Here is a 12,474-nt window from a genome sequence, read left to right as displayed (position 1 = left end):
TCATATCACAGTAGTATAATATTTTATTATAATTAATGAGCCAATACTGATATATTATTAGTTATTGTTAATTAAATTCAGTACTTTAATCCTATTTCTAGGTCTTTGCCTAATATTCTATTCCTGTTTCAGGACCCCAACAGGACCCCACATTGCGTTAGCCATCACATTTCCATAGGCAGCTCTTTCCTGTGACAGTTTCTCAGACTTTCATTTCTAATGACCTTGACATTTCCTAATGCAGGAAATCTATGTGGGATTATTTCATATTTTCCTCACGATGTTACTAAGATTATGGGCTTGAGGGAGAAAAGCCACAAGGTCAAAATATCTTTCTCATTACATTGCATTCAGGGTACATACACTGTTGAGGTGAGCTTTGATCATCTATGAGGTGGTGGTTGTCAGGTGTCTTCAGTGTAAGTTACCCCTTCCTAGTTTTTGATACTGTCTTTTTCAAAAAGGAGCTGCTACCTATGAGTCATACCTAAGGAGTGGGGAGTTTCCCTCCATGTCCTTGAAGGAGGAGTACTTATATAAATTACTTAGAATTATCTGGAATATTTGTGCTTCATCAATTTGTTCAATCATTTCTTTTAAAATTATTTATTTATTTTTATTTTATGTATATGAGTGTTTTGCCTGTCTATATGTAAGTGCACCACATGCATACAGTGCTCGCTGAGGTCAGAAGAGGTTGTAGGATCCCCTGAGGCTGGATTTATAAACGGTTGTTAGCCACTTACGTGGTTGTTGGGAAACAAACCTGGGTCCTCTGCAAGAGCAGCCAGTACTCTGAACTGCTGAGCCATGTGTCCAGCCCCATCAATCACTGCTTTATATTATTGTGGGTGTGTATTTAGTTTATACTTTGGGTGGTAATCCAATCCCTCTTTATTAACTTTGTTGCACGTATCGTTCAGATTGGCTGGTGGGAGCATTTCAGTTGGTTCTTGTTTGGTTTGACATTTCCAGTGTGGTTCACTCTTCTTCTCTGAGCACTTTCTTTCTTTCTGTTATTATATTCGAGTCTTATCTTGTAAATTGTAAACTATTTTTTCCTCCCATATTTCCACAATGTAATTACTTTATTTTAATATACTGTATCCTAGCACACTTCAAACTATTTACCAAAATAAGGCATATATTTACATTCTTAAGAAATGTTCTCCTCACAGCCTGTAAGTAGTAGAATAAATCAACACAACAAAACAACAGTGACAACACATTCATGAAAATAATCCAAAGATGTTCTAGGAATTGCCCAAGATTCCAGACAATGCAGGCAGCTGGCAGCATCCTCTCCGAGAAACAGATTCTGGAGCTTCTGACTACAGATGTTGAGGAGACATCTTGGGAGACCCTTCTGCTAGCAACTTAAAATGCAGAGCAAATGTTAAAGTACTTTTCATCGTGTATCTATCACTTGGTAAGGAGGTAAGAAGGGAAGGAAGGAGCCCAGGGTGATTAGCCGAGAACTGAGAACAGCTTGTATTTGAAAGCTGGTTAAGCTGGTTCAAGTTAACTGGAGCTTCTGCTTCCAAGGCAGGGACAAAACCTAGCGCTCACTCACTGTAATAAGCTACACTGTTCAAGCTATAGTGGTCTGAAAATTAATGATCTTTGTCCTATATATATCTCAAGAGGCAGCATGGGAAACTGTCTCAGGAACTGGTGCAAGTAGAGGAGAGAAACTGGACAATTTATAATAACAAGTTTGTTTTTGTGGGCTATAGCTCAAATTTGTACTATCTTAAATAAGGAACTTGATATCCAGAATATCATTTAAAGTGATTCCAAGTTAGCAGTATACCCACATGACTAACAAGTCAAACACAGACCATTTCTGAAAATATCTACCTTCAAATAAATCCACAGAGTATTTGTTCAGATGAAAATCTAAGGAATTGGGAGTCAGAAGATTCAAGGAGTTGGGAATCAGAAGTCAATAAAATTCTTAATATGTATAAGGAAGTGAGCAACCGTCAACAGCCCCAGAAACTCTAACAGCTATTGTATCATCAGAAAAAGTATCAATTCAACACTTATGTTTAACAAAGTAAGTGGGAAGTCTAAAAATATGAGTAAGAAATGAGGCTTTTTAAATGATCAGATTTTTACAAGGTACTCAAACTTCAAGAAAATAAAAACATAAGTATTAGAATGAAAAAGTCAACAGAAAACCAGGTATGATGGCATGTACTTGTAATTCCAGCATTCTGGAAGGCTAAGGCAGAATTGAAAAACTGAAGCTGGCTTGGGCCGAATAGTTAGACTCTGTCTCAAAACAAACAAATTTAAAAACCTCAACAGACAAATTCAACACAGCTGAAATAAATATGAAGAATCAGGGGGTTAGGGGTGTGGCTCCATGGGTAAAGTGCTTGCCATGCATGCAGGAGGACCTGAGTTGGAGCCTCAGAACTGACAAAAGCAAAGGTGGTGGTATGCACCTGTAAGCCCATTGCTGGGGAGGTGAGGACAGGAGGATTCCTGAGGCTTGATGGCCAGTCAGTCTAGTGAAATCAGCCAGCTCCAAGTTCAGTGAGAGACACTGTCTCAAAATAATGTGGAAAGTGATAGAGGACCTGCACTCACATGCATATCCACCCATAGTAGTATATACATTCACACACGTGTACACACATATATACACATAATAAATGACAGGAAATTGGCCTGGAGAGATGGCTCAGCAGTTAAGAACACTGGCTGTTCTTGCAGAAGACCCAGGTGCAAATCCCAGCACCCACACAGCAGCTAACAACTATCAGTAACTTCAGTTCCAGGGGATCTGACAGCCTCTTCTGACCTCCACGGGCATTGCACGACACAGGTGCACTTACCCACATGCAGGCAATATACTCATACATGTAAAATAAAAATAATAAAATATTTTAAAAAAATAAATAGCAAGAAAAATCTCAAGAAATATCTGTAACATCATACAAAATGACAGAGACAAAAACTATGAAAGGGGAAATGAAACTCATGGAAGATAGAATGAGGTACTCTGTGTGACACAAGAGAAGTGACCAGAAAGAGTGCAGACCACCTCAGAAGAGATAAAGGCTCAGAGTTTTCCATTAATCTTTTTATCCAAGGCCTTTTTACACAGGAGACCACATGAATGGATGTGAAGAAATCCACACCTGTGGCCAGGGAAATGGCCCCATCAGTAAAGTGCTTACCACACAAGCATGAGGGAGGACCCGAGTTCAGTCCCCAGAATCTACATGAAAAGTCCAACATTGTGGCATGAGTCTGTAACCCCAGTGTCCATAAAATGCAGACCAGAGGATTCTTGGGGCTCGCTGGCCAGCTGGTCTAGCCAAATCTGTGAGCTCTAAGCTCAGTGAGAAAAACTGCCTCAAAAACATAAGGGGAAGAGAGACTGAGGATGATACCTGATGCTGACCTGAGTAGCCTTCACATACAAAGAAAGAGAGAATGGGAGAGAGAGAGAGAGAGAGAGAGAGAGAGAGAGAGAGAGAGAGAGATTGATTCACACCTACAGACAACATGATGCAAGCACATAATTCCAAAGGGAAAACAAGGTGAACATAGTCAGAGAGAAAAGATAGTCACCTAAAATAAAATTGTTCAGATACAGATAGTCTCTGATTAAATACAGATTATGCTAAGCTAGATAAGCATGCTAAAATAGGATAATCATCCAGAATACCGTTATAATGTGTAACTTTCCAACAAGTAGAAAACATAGCAAAAGAAAAAGTAGCCCATCAAAAAAAAAAATCAAGAAAAGTCGGGTGTGATGGCACATGCCTTTAATCCCAGCCCTCAGGAGGCAGAGGCAAGTGGATCTCTGGGAGATCAAGGCCACCCTGATCCACATCCTGACTTCCAGGTGGGCTGCCATTAGGGAGACCCTGTCAAAAAACAAACACCAAAAAGCAAAACAAACAAAAAGAAATAAACATAAATAACATACAAACATAAATAAATGTGACAAAATACATAAGCTTTATGAAGATATTCATAAAATGTTATTGAAATATATTAAATAAGACTATAAATGGAAAATAAATCCTCTCTCTTTCTCTGTGTGTGTGCGTGTGTTTGTCTGTTTCCAGCCATTATGATTCTGAGACATCTGTAATTAAATTATAGAGATTATTGTCCTGTCACAAATTTCTTTGAGAGATGCCACTAAATATATACATATTTGATCTGAACTGTTGCATGCTATTTCATGGTTACTTTCCCTATATGATTTACGTATTGTTGCTATTAGAAAATATACATTTAATATTTTATAACTTTTCATATATATTTGTTTTACAGTTGATTTTTTAATGTCCCTTTCAGTTCTCATGTTCCTACGTTTATTTTAAGGAACTGTCATTAAATTTCTTGAAGAGAATATAAGAGCTAACCATTTGGAGTACTGATTGGTAAAGACCTCAGAGACAATGAACCAAATCGGAGAAAATAATTATATATATATTAGCAGCTGTCTAGTATTCCAAAGCAAAATTTTAGTGGAGCCCAGGAGACTGAGATTATGTTTCCGTAGCTTTGCTGCTGGATTGAAATCAAGGTGTTTAGGGAAAGACCCTCAGACTTATTCCCCAGCTATCAGTAGCAAGCTAATGAGAGAGCGGGGGGAGAAGTGTTTTGCCTTTAGGTTCAGGGACCCTTTGTACTACTAGAAAGGAGGTCAGTGACTATGAAGTTTTAACAGTTAATACACCCTCCTTGGGCATCTGGGAGAAAGGTGAGTGGGGGCAGAAGAATGGGTTCTCCATTCCAGTCTTCTCTGCCTTGAAAGAAGATAGGACTCTGCATTGGCTGAGACACACATATTTCCCCAGTTTCTTGACATTATTTAAACATCTTTTTAACTTCCTTGTCAAATAGTGTAAACCAGGTCCTTGTTAAACAAGAGATTTGTAGCTTATGTGGGGAGTCCTGGCCCATCTGTGTGATTTCTTTCCTAATGGTAGCTCTGTTCCTCGCACACTGAGAGATAGGGAGATCAACAATTTATCTATTGTCCCAAAGTCTTTGAAATCGACTGGAGAAGGACTCTTAAGTTATCCCCCTGTACGTGTCCTGAGCCTGAATTCCTCCTTGGTGGCATTTCCCTTTCCAGCTGTGTTTTCTCAGGATCCAGCAAAGTTTTTCAGATACATTTTACAAATTCATATTTTGTAATGAAACAAACCTCTAAAATGAAGTCACCTTGATTCTAAGTCATCATTCCAAATTCCTTTTCTCCCTACTTCTGTATTGTGAAAATTTTCAGCTCTTCAAGTTTTTAACCTGTTCAGTATGACATCATGCCCCTGCTGGCAGAAAAATGCACCTTTTTCACAAAAGTAAATGAAGCTATCAAATGGTCCCTTTGTCTCTGTCACCTTGAAGGAAGGTTCATCTCTCCCCATCTGGACATTGAGTGCTAGAGCTCTGGAAATTCCACTCTGTGCCCCCTTCTCTCAGTCTACACTGAGAGATTTATTTCTCAAATGGAAGCCTCTGACCAGAGCTCATCCTGTAATGTATTTTGGACCACTTGTTATATCTGCTTCCACATTACAAAGTTCCTCAGAGCCAAGATTGAATTTATGATCTTGCTCCAAGGTCCCTCTCCAAGTACTGTTCCTTGTCCCAGTGAATTACGCCTGTTCCCATCCATTCAATTACTTGACTCAGAAGCAAGGAGTAATCTTGGACACCTTCCATACTCTCAACTCTAGCTAGCATCAAGTGCACTGTACTATTATTTTTTTAAAATGTTAACAAAAATCAATTTTCCTTTTCTCTAAAAAATATTTTATTATTTTTATGTATGGGTGTATTACCTGAATATGTGTAAGTATACTCGTGTTATGCAATGCCTACAGAGGTCAGAGGTCAGAAGAAGGAATTGGAATCACTGGAACTGGCCTTACGGCCTGTGAGTTGCCATGTGGGTGCTGGGAATCGAACCTGGATCCTCTGTAAGAGTAGTCAGTGCTCTTAACTGCTGAGTCATCTCTCCAGTCCCTCCCCCCAATTTTTCTCTTCTGCCGCCCTGTTCCAGATTCCTTTTTTGGGGGGTGCAGTGAACTTTATTGATGGTATCAATAGAGTGGGGCTCCCTAAGCCCCTCCCCTTTGTCTGGGGGTCTGGGATGAAAACTGTGAAAGGAGATACTCAGTGATTTTTAGGGTTTTGAGTTGGGGTAGGGACCCCCCCAACTGAGGATATCTCTCTTCCTCTTGGGGTATTTTTGCTGAGGTAAGTGGTTTGGGGCTTTTCTCCTTCGAGGCCATGTGAACCATGAGGTCCACCATCCTGTTATTGAAGCCAAATTCATTGCCATATCAGAAAATGAGCTTAACAAGTGGTTGTCAAGGGCAATGCCACCCCCAGCATCAAAGGTAGAAGAAGTGAGGTGTCAGTGTTAAAGTCACAGGAGATGGCCTGGTCCTCAGTATAGCCCAGGATGCCCTTTAGGGGACCCTCCAATATCTATTTCACCACCTCCTTGATGCCATCGTATTTAGCAGCTTTCTTTAGGCAGCAGGTCAGATCCACAACAGACACATGGGGTGGGGGGCTAGGAACACAGAAAGCCATGCCAGTAAGTTTCCCATTCAACTCTGGGATGACCTTGCCCACAGCCTTGGCAGCACCAATGGATACAGGGATGATGTTCTGGGCAGCCCCACGACCATCATGCCATAGTTCCCAGAGGGGCCATCCACAGTCTTCTGGGTAGCTGTGATGGCATGAACTGTGGTCTTGAGTTCCTCAACGATGCTGTAGTTGTCATGGATGACCTTGGCCAGAGGGGGCCTAAGCAGGTGGTGGTGCGGGAGGCATTGTTGACAATCTTGAGGGAGTTTACATCTGGTGATTCACACCCATCACAAACACAGGGGCATCAACAGAAGGGGCAGATATGATGAGCCTTTTGGCTCTGCTCTTCCAGTGCCCCCTGGCCTTCTCAATGGTAGTGAAGACCCCAGTAGACTCCACAACATACTCAGCATCAGCATCACCCCATTTGATGTTGGCAAGATCTCACTTCTGGTAAATGGAGATGGCTTTCCAATTGATGATAGGTTTCCCATGCTCAGCCTTGACTATACTGTCGAACTTGCTGTGCATGGAATCATACTGGAACATGCAGCCCATGTTAATTGAGGTCAATGAAAAGGGTCAACGATGGCAACAATATCCACTTTGCCAGAGTTAAAGGCAGCTCTGGTAACCAGGCACCCAATACAGCCAAAACTCTTTACTCTGACCACGTGTCTCAGGGACCAAGCTGGCACTGCACCAGAAGATGCGGCTGTCTCGGGAACCCAGAGGAGCAGAACAATGTTCCAGATTCTTTTTTTGTGTCTGTTCTGTACTATTTCGGTGGTCACTGGATTTATCCTGTTGCTTCTCTTTTCACATCCCTGATCTGTTGTGTCTATGAGTAAAGTTTTTCAGAATTAAATCTGATTTGTCACTTCATTGCATAAGACCTTCCCCTGAATAGCTTAATAATACCCTGACCCACTAAAATCTGTGGAGTGGCCCATCAGGCCCTGTCAGGGTCTTTAGCCTCTGTCCAGCTTCTCCCACCAGTTCTCCCTCGCCTTCGCATCCACTCACACTGGCCTGATCACATTCCTGGAATCTTAGACCTGCCCTGTGACCAATTCTCCCTGCCTTTAGAGTTTTTCCCCTTTAACTAAAGCTAACTTATATTCTCTCTGAAGATCACAGTTCATGGTATTTCCTTGGGAGAGCCATCGCTGACCCAGGCTCTTTTGGTAAAATATGCACATAAAAGTGTTTCTGGCTTTTAGAATTTTTTATTTCTGTTAAAAAGAATGCCTTCATCAGAAAGTATTCATTCAAACATTCATTCGAAGATTATTTCATTGTCTGTATCCCTAAGCACTGTATTGTTTGGCCTACTATTATATCTCCAGCACTTAGATCAATTCCTGTCAATTTGTTTGAATTCAGTACATTTTTACTGTATGTGTGGACACATGAAGAAAGGCACTGATCACATGTCTGGTTCTTTTGGGGACTGTGGTATGGACTAGACAGATGGTGGTAGAATAATTGATGCGGCCCCTTCCACAACTTTGAAGCCCAACTAATACTGCCTGTCATTCTCCAATTTGGGTTTTCCAGTTACAAAGAATTGCTAAGGACATACATAGCACAAAATTCACAACTTCACAATTTAAAGCCAATGTAACTCTTACAACAAAAGCATTTTCAAATAAAAGCAAGAGAAAAGAGAGAGGAAATTAAAAACAATTTTTTTTGAATTTTGTGTACTTCATGTAGAATATCATCTTAATACCCCCTTCCCCTTTGGCACCCGCCCATGGTCCCCACCCCCACTGGAGTTCATACCTTCTATTATTTGTGTTAGGCCTATCATGTAAAGTTAGGATCCCCAGATAGCCCTCAGTGCAAGTTCATTCACTGGGATCTAGTCAGCCTATCTACAATCCCTCCCTTCTTAAGAAGATCAGCTCTTCCTCACCCAGCAGTATTAACTGCCAATAATTCTTTGACTGCGACTGGGGCCTGCTGTTCATTTCCACATTTCTGTGCTGGGTTTTTGTCTGCTTAAGTTTGCATGGGTCTTGTGCATGCTGACACCATTGCTGTAGGTTATTATAAGAAGGGTCTCTGGCGCCTGTAGGACTATTTCTATATGGTCATGCACCTCCTCCCTGGCTCTTACAATCTTTCTGCCCCCTCTTCCTCAATGGTCCCTGAGGAAATATTGTGTGTGTGTGTGTGTGTGTGTGTGTGTGTGTGTGTGTTCAGCCTTATTTACATCGACTAAGCAGTTTGTTTTAGTTTTACGGAGTCTATAACCCCGAAATTAAAATTCATTTGGGAGAAATCTCCATCAGTGAATTAAATGTGGTCTTGCTCATTCCATGGGTAAGGACCTCCTTCCCACATTTACATGTATATTGTATCAAAAAAGAGGAAAGCCTTGTCCTCCTACAGACTGTTTCTCCTACAGACTGTTCCAGCTCCATGGCTATCTTCTCTCCTGCAGGATTCATGTACATATTCCAACCCACTCACTGTTCCTGCTCAGGGAAACACGAGGGTTGATACAAGTGCACTTTCTCTTTAGTGACCACAGGTGCAATCTTTTGGTGGCCATGATGTGGTAGGTACCTCTCTGAGCATCACTTGAAGAATGAGTGGCTTCCCCTCATGCACCACCTGCTATTTCCTCTGCCTTCTTCATCCCCTGAAGGAGTTCTATGACTTCTTGTCTTTTCGGTTGATTTCGCTGCCTTTTCTCTAGAATGTCTTTGGCTCCCAAATCCTAGTCTGTGAGAAATGCTCCGCCGGGCTGCCACTGTTTATCCGTCTGTATCTTGTACTAAGTCTCTTATTGGAAATGCTGACTGTGGTAGGCTCAGGTGTCCATTAAGAATTCACAGGCCTTTGCCGTGTCGAGTTCCTTGTCGTTTTTGCTATGCATCTTATTTGAAGTTATTTGAAAATATGTTCTCTTTAAACATAATTTTTAATTTATTTTTAGGTTAATTTACAAAGTAGTGAATTTCATCGTGGCATCTTCATGCATATATGTCTTGATATTTTGTCTTCTAACTCCTTCCCCTCCCCGACTACCATTCCCTTCCAGCATGTTCCCTTACTTCCCCTCCTTAGGCCCCTTCTGTTTTACATGTGCTCCACAACCCTCTGTATTTCCCACCTTTCTTTAGATCTCTTCTTCCCTTCTCATGATTTCCTTTCTAGTTTCCTGACTCTCTCTCTCTCTCTCTCTCTCTCTCTCTCTCTCTCTCTCTCTCTCACACACACACACACACACATTTTTAACCTAAGTCTGACTCTATGAAAACATATAGTGTTTGTATTTCTAAGTCTGGTCCATTTTACTTAACATAATGATTTTCATTTGCGTTCATTTTCCTGAAAAATGTCATGATTTTATTTTTATGTCTACATAAAATTTCATTATGTACATATACCATGTTTTCCTTATTCATCCATCTGTTGATGGTCATTTGGGCTTGTTCCCTTCCTGGCTATTATGAAATATGCAGTAATAAAGCACGGGTACGCAGGCTATTACTATGATAAGCTCATTTGGAGTCTGAGTGCATACCCAGTGGTTGTATGGCCAGGTTGATGGTCATTGTACTTTCAGTTTTTTTGAGCAAACTTCATTTACACAGTGGCTGTACTGGTTCCCAATGAGCGAGGCTTGCTCTTTCCCTCATCCTCACCAGCACTTGTTGTCATTTGTTTCTTGATGACAGGTGAGATGAGATGGACTCTCAAAGTATATTAAATGTGCTTTCCTGATGGCCAAGGATGCTAAACATTTTTTCACATTATTTTAACTATTTGTATTTCTACTTCTGAGAACCATCTCTTCAGTTCACTAGCCCATTTTATTGATTAGATGATTTAGGGGTCTTTTGAGGTTTAATTTTTGCACATCCTAGTTATTAATTTCCTGTGTGATGAATAGTTGGCAAAGCATTTCTCCCATTCAGTCTCTCCTCACCAGTGATTGTTTCTTTCTTGTTCAGAATTTTTTAAATTTCATGTAATTTATCGATTCTTGGGATTAATTCCTGTGCTATCAGAGTCCCTGTTGGAATATCCTTGTCTGTATCTGTATCTTGAAGTGTTTCCTACAATTTCCTGGAACAGTTACCAAGTTTCAGGTCTTACTAAGGTCTCTGATCCACTTGGATCTGTTTTCATAAAGGATGAGAGGTATTTACACCGAATCTGGTGACGTATGTTAGAAAGCTGACTGGCCCTAAAAGAAAGGAAGATAGTCTGAGCCCGGGTCTCACCCCCAGCTCAGCTTTTAGCAACTTCTCTCTCAAGCTGGTACTGAGATGCTGTCCTCAGGGTCATATAGCATTAATGAAATTGGATTCTCATCTCTGCAGATTCATCCACCAGAAGAATCAGCGTCTCCTCAGCATCCACAACAGGATTTGAGATTTGTGAGGGCTGTGTACATGTCCTGACACTGGGGATGACTGGCCTTCGTCTGGCTTACTTTTTTGGAGGTGGTTTTTGTCCTTGTCCCCTACCCCAGCTCCCACCCAGGGAACTGCACAGGTAAGGCTGTGTCAGGCTTGCTTCTCTGAGTCCCCCACCATTTATCTCTGCTTTTTTCATGGACTCGGAAGCTCTTCCTCTTTCACTGCTTGGAATAGAGAATACTTTTTATTAATCTGTCTTGTTTACTGATTTACATAGAGACAGCTTGTAGTCTGTCATCTTACCCGAGTTATGTTCTCTTTCCATGGCATCAGACATGTCCCAGCTTGAATTTCACCTCTTTTCTTTCCAGTAACCCATCAGATGTGTGAACAAGTCAAAGTAGTTCTTAAGAGCTCTGCTTTTTCGTAACCATAGATGGGTCAAATCTTGTGTACAAGTCAGAGCATCTTCCTTTTACTCTAAGGGAGTCCGTGGTGATAAATGGGACGTTAAAAGAGTCGCCTCGGTTTTCTCTTTTTGATGTAGACTGGCTTCTATGTACATGAGTAAGTTCTTGCCAATTTGAGAATATGGGGGCTGGGAGAGGGTGCTAGGACACCAGGAGCCTGTGGACAACAGGATAAATCCTGTACTAATGTATTAAATGATTGGCAGAAGTACTTAAAGTTCTCAAAACTTACCACAGTGCCCTGAACTTACAGTGGACTTTAAGTAACCCATACGCCATCCCTTTGACATTCAAATCCTGGCGATCTGCCAGCCCATTGCAGTTACCGTAGTTGAACCATCTCAGCTGCCAGGAGCCAAAGGCAATTGCTGAAGCCATTGTCTAAAGCCAAGTACGTCTGTGTTGCTGCAGCTGCCTATATTATGCGGATGTGTTTTGATTTTCTAATTAGAAATTTGGCTCCCCAAATGCTAGCACCTAAATCCATGCTCAGTGTGCTCTATATAACAAGTTAATGGGTTAAGATAGAAGGTGATAGGTCCTTTTACCCTGTAGAGTTTGTGCAGAAGGAAGATACATACAGAAATTACAGGAAGAAGAGAAACGTGAATAGAAATCTTATTAAATTTTACATGAATGCAGTTATTGCCAAAAAAGACTGAAGAGTTTTCTTTAGCCAAGACACTGACTGGATACTTACCTTCACTGCTGTTTCCCTCTGGAAGGTTGGGATAGCCTAAAACCAATGAAAGTGGAGAAAGCAGAGGTTATTTATTTGGAGCCTACTATAGCAAAGGAGTTATCCAATGTCATGTGCGGACTCTCTGTGTTTTCCCTGCTGTGCTGTTCTGTCTTACTAGAGGCCCAGAAACAGAGGACCATGGCTTGAAACCTCTGAAGCCATGAACTGAAATCAATCTTTTTTCCTTTACAAGTTGTTTCTGTTAAGTGTTTTGCTATAGCATGACTAACACAAGAGCGGTGTATCATTGGGAACTTGGAGCTGCCTCTGCTAATTTTGCCTTTGAGGCAGG

The 12,474-nt window shown here is 41.2% G+C and overlaps 1 pseudogene; it reads right to left on the bottom strand.

Moving 5' to 3' along the window:
• Positions 1-6,104: 6,104 nt before the first annotated feature.
• Positions 6,105-11,818, bottom strand: LOC103731017 (annotated as a pseudogene).
• Positions 11,819-12,474: the final 656 nt, after the last annotated feature.

The sequence above is a fragment of the Nannospalax galili genome, unplaced genomic scaffold (genome assembly GCF_000622305.1).
Source record: "Nannospalax galili isolate Female #2095 unplaced genomic scaffold, S.galili_v1.0 scaffold814, whole genome shotgun sequence".
NCBI lineage: Eukaryota > Metazoa > Chordata > Mammalia > Rodentia > Spalacidae > Nannospalax > Nannospalax galili.
The sequence above is the reverse complement of the archived record's forward strand: the minus strand, read 5'-3'. Positions and strand labels throughout refer to the sequence as shown.